The sequence below is a fragment of the Pinus tabuliformis genome, chromosome 6 (genome assembly GCF_031772625.1).
Source record: "Pinus tabuliformis cultivar Carrire ecotype Pingquan chromosome 6, CPIR1, whole genome shotgun sequence".
In the NCBI taxonomy this organism is placed as follows: Eukaryota; Viridiplantae; Streptophyta; class Pinopsida; order Pinales; family Pinaceae; genus Pinus; species Pinus tabuliformis.
Genome location: NC_142292.1, coordinates 1,213,211,896 through 1,213,217,202, shown reverse-complemented (window position 1 = coordinate 1,213,217,202; position 5,307 = coordinate 1,213,211,896).

The window sequence follows — 5,307 nt, the reverse complement described above, 5'->3', positions numbered from 1 at the left end:
ATTCAAGTCCCAGTTCAAGTTTTGGTTTATAAGATTTGTTTCTATGTCATTGGTCATTTTTGGAAGTTTCATTGAATTTTGGGCAGAGGTCTAAGTCCTAACCTTGAAAAAGTGGGTCAAAATTTAGGGTCACTAGCATAGAATTGAATGGAAAAGTCCATAGTCGCATGGAGGAAGGCTTGTAAGTGAGACTGGAGGGCTATAGTCACCTGCATGCCTTGTAAAGGGAGTGTTTAGGGCTCTAGATCAGTGAAAGAGAGATTTATCTCAAGGGTTGAACACCTAGAGGGGTTGGGTTGCTCCTAGAGGTCCAGTAGCACCTGAGGGAAGTCAGTAAGGTCTTAAGTTGTCGAATCCATTTAATTAAGGTCATATAGGAGGTTGAGTATTATCACAGTGACCCTCAGCTCATGTTTACCTCGGTAAACTAGTACAAGTGGGTAAATGTGGGAGAAGGTGGGTTACATATGCTTTTTTCTCTTTCTATGGTTCGAGAAGCTAATGCTTTGAAATCTGTCTTGAACATTTTCATGGAATATTTTGGTACCCTAATAAATGGTGATAAATACAATATTTACTTCTTCAACCCCAATATACCTATCTAGTGGCATATAGCTTTCCTAGCGGACTTGAAAATTGGGTTCCTTCCATATAAATATTTGGGAGTTCCCTTGATTGTCAATTATTTATGCTCAGCATGTTGGCCGAGTCTTACTGAAAAGCTAACTAATAAGTTGAATGGTTGCACGTTTCACTCTCTAAACTAAGCAAGCAAATTTTTTTCCTCAAATTTATATTACAATCCATGCTGATTTACCAAATATCGGTTTGGCTACACCTAGGATGATCTTCAAATCTCTCACCTCCATTTTCATAAATTTCTCGTGGAGAGGGGAAAAGAAAGAGTAGGAGAGGTCACTTATAGCTTGAGATAAAATATGTATCCCTAATCTAATAGGGTCTCTCAACTTGATAGATCCAGAAATTTTAAATAAGGAATTAGGAGGTAAATTATGGTAGTGATGGCTCTAGGGCATCTAAAACTATGGAAACATATTTGGGATAAAAAATATGGACACTCTTCTTCTTTTATGGAGAAACTTCGAAAAAAATTACCCTGTTGGCTCTTACATTTGGAATTTTTCCTTGGCTAATTAAGGATTCGTCCAACAACATGATTTTTTGGAAATAAAATATGGCAGGTGTGCACTCTTTTGGAAGGATTGTTGGAAACAAATGCCTAGATCGGGGAACAGAAGAGATTTTTGAGATGTAGAGACTTATACTAGTGTCTCATGCTAGAATATTTCTGGAAACCACTACAAGGCTCCTAGCCTTATAGGGAATAGAAAATGATGAAGGATTGGTTGTCTCATATAATTCTCTCCTCTTGACTTATTTTAGCTATTGAATTGCAACATCAAAATATAGATTTCTCTAATGATCAAGACAAACTTAGATGGGGGTATCAAATAAAATCTATGTTCACCATAAAGGAAGTATAATATGTTTTAGTTGGAAATCAGAACCTTCCCAGAGAGTTTGTATGGAGGAAAATCTAGAAAAATGGTCTTTGGACTAAAGTAGCTTACTTTAGTTGGTTTTTAAGCCATTGATGAATCCTTATTTTGGACCATGTTAGGAGGAAAGGTTTTTTGGGTCTATTGCAATGTTTTCTTTTGGAACAATGAGGAGTTAATGGAACACCTTCTAAACTTATGTCCCTTTGCAACTCATCTATGGGATAATATATTAGGCCTCTTTAGGTACTCCAATTGAAACATTGACAATCTAATTGAATTTTCAGTATCGTGGTGCCCAAACATATTCAAGAAGCTTGTAGTAAATAGAGCCTAGATGTTGGCCCTAGGTTTTGTGTTGTGGAATCTCTAGAAAGAAAGGAATAGAAGAATTTTCATGCACAAATCCTTGAAAGAAGACATTTTCTGGTTGGAAGTAAAGAAAAATATATGGGAGACAATGCTCAACGAAACATGGACACATGAGGATTAGATGATTTCCCCTCAGGAGGCTAGAATCACTAATTATCTTTTCAACCCCTTATTTTGATATTTATCCCTCACTAATCGTATTTCCACCCTCCAATTATCCTAATCATGTGATATTGTCTCCATACTTCTTCTCCCCTCCTCCTGAAAGCATTTTAAAACTTAATTTTTATGGTGCCTCCAAGGGAAACCTAGGTTATGTTGGTTATGAAGGTATTTTCTGGGATTGAGAAGGTAGAACTCGAAGGATTTTCTAAGTTTATTGTGGTCATACTAGAAATACTATTTCAGAGTTCCTGGTTCTCAAATGAGGTTTGATAGTTTTCACTAAAGTGGGATATTCAAAGCTACACTTTGAAGGGGATTCATAGTTAGTGATTTCTATGGTTAAGAAGTTAAGATTGGAATGCATTGCTTCTTGTATTCATGACTTGCTCAGTAAATTTGTTACATTTTTTCCTCTCACATTAGGTGCTCTGGGGACAATGCTTTGATTTTCTTAGCTAATCTTGAAGTTAGGAGAAGACTATATTGCTAAATGAGGAATGTTCTGAAGAGAACATGGTAGACTGGCATGTTCCCTTATGACGTATTATGGACATAAACAAAAAATCCCTAATGGGGGTGGTTGGCTATGTGGAAAATGAGGTTGGGGGGGTTCTCGCCACCCCACCAAATCTGAATGTCATTAAAAGGGGGGTGGTGTGGCTTGTCCCCCCATGAACTAGGTGTGTTAAGATCATTTCATACTTTAATGGATAGGTTTATTCTGGACTCTTCTTATATATAGTCTAGATTATGAACCCTATGTGTGTAATTTACCTAGTGTGGGTGGGGTTTTCCTTCCCCTTCTAGAGATAGGAAAGGGGGCATTATTGTGTATGTTAGCCAAATATTTGGATTTGGAGGTGAGAGTATCTAATACTAAATTGGTATGTTGGAGGTGGGACAATTTATATGGTTCATTAGGGCTATAATTTCTTTCTTTTCTATATTGGATCGAGGATTGATTGCATGGATGGAGATTAAGAAGCTAGAAAAATTACAATTTATTGCTAGAAAGGAACATTCAAGTTGATGCTTTCGATTTTTGGTGAAATCATCGTGGGAGTAAATCGGGTTTATAATTATTGAGTCATTTTGTCTTCACATTTATCTGTGTATTTAAGCAATTAATTTTTCCCCTCCTACTAGGTATTACAATTTCCTTTGCTTATGTTTGTCATTATCATGGTGTTGGATTCTCTGAAGGGTTTGCATGGTGATTTTTTGTTGTTTTGTATCTTCTAAGTTGGGAGGATTGGTTTCCTAGGCATAAGTATTGTATCTATGTTTTTCCTATCCCTTAGTATAGTGGATTCTTGAAATTTTCTCTTGGTGACTGGTATGGAAGGTGAGGTCGATTCATAGTATATTATTATTTGTATTTGTGTGACTGGTTTGGGTGTGCCTATAGAGCATTAGTGAATACTTGGTTTTCAACTGTATTGGGGGGGTTTAGATTCTCCCAAACCTTTGTATCATTATTCGGCCCTGAGGGGTAGCTAGCGGGCCCTGAGATTTGGGATTGATGGGGTTTGTTTCTCTAGCATTGTGTTGGTCTATTACCTATAGTAGTTACTATGCCTTAATAAAATGTGTGTGGCCATCATGGGTTTGTTGGGCGTGGCTAGCGCGACTGGTCACATGCCCAGTCACAATCTTAGGAGGTGGTGGTTATTTATCACTCAACAACCTTTCATAGACTCAGATGTAGATCTAGAAACTTGAGGCTGAAGCTACACAAGACCAATAAGCTTATTCTGACTCAGAACATTAGATAAGGTTTCCTATTATCTTCGTAACCGCTATTCATACCATGGGAAGAAAGAACCAATACATGCATTCAGTTACTCTTCATTGGTAGTTACAGACTCTGCTTGGATGAGTCTTAAAGAAGAAGCATGGAGATAGGAATGAAATCATCTCCTTTCACAATGATATTCAATGTAATCATTGGAAACATCAAGATTGTATGGATAGAAAGGAAGCTATCTTAGCTCATGTTGAGGGACACATCCAATATCAGTTCAATCCCTCTATGCCACCTAATTCAAGTGTGAAGGGTCTAGCTCCACTGTCATTATCGAACACCTGATTTGGTTATTATGTTATGACTATGTTCTAGTAGGACCTTTTATGTTATATAGTATTTATTCTAGCTATTCTTCCTAGATTTCTATATAGACATTTTGTACTTTTGATCCTGGCCAATAACTCTAGTTTCTTGTGTGGCAAAGTGTGGCCAATATTTTTAACAATTGGCTTATCAATGATGTAATATGATTTTCAGAGGTAATATAATTAACTTATAAAAAAAATTAAAAGGTTTTATTGGCATAAAAGTTATGTAAGGATAATTTGTTTTTTGGTAGGAGTGAAATTGTACTTATTTACTAACCATTAAAAAGTTATTTCACGGTGTGTGGTTTTCCTTGAATAACTATGATGAGTTTTTTTACATTAATCAATAACTAGTAACAGTTCTAATTGTCAACTAACCATTGATTCATGATGGGTTTTTCCATTTTCTATGAAAAATATAGGTTCTCTCTTATCTGCCAAGAGTTGCCTCCTTTTTTTTAGGTTAGATAATGGGAAAAAGAGATAATTACCCCATACTTCTAGCAAGTTATTTCAGAGGACCTCACCTCAAATGTAAGCTAACATGTAGTGTTGCTTTCAAAAGGTAGAGGATCATACATTTAATGATGTCAAACTATATGGAATTGATATGTATTGGATCATTATTTTATTTTTCATCCATCTTTATTATTTTAGAGTGGAAAAATTGGAGGAATGAATGCACAAGACCATTTTCACTAGTGGGTCCCAGCTTAGCGAATATGAGTCTAAAACCCTCCAAAATCCATTTAAGGAATTGAATGACATGTTTTGGGGCTCAGAAGTTGTTGTTAAGTGTGGAAAATCCTTTCTCTATTCTACACATATATTCCTTTCCAACGATGCAAGAACCACCTTAATTAGAGTCCATATGAAAAAGTTATGCCAACTGGATGTTGACATTGTTTTGACCACCATGATTCAAGAGGATGCCAAGTTAGCCCCCATTATTTATGGAAAAGGGGCTAGCAATGTGATAATGATGAACAGGAATCTAGAAGAGTCCATATTGTAACTTTAGTTAAGAGTTGAAGGACTCAAACTTAACCCCTAGTAGGTTATTTGGATTTCTTATAGCCATACCATTACGAGGAAATGGGGTTCCATTCTATTTGAGTGCATTTTGTTCAATAGA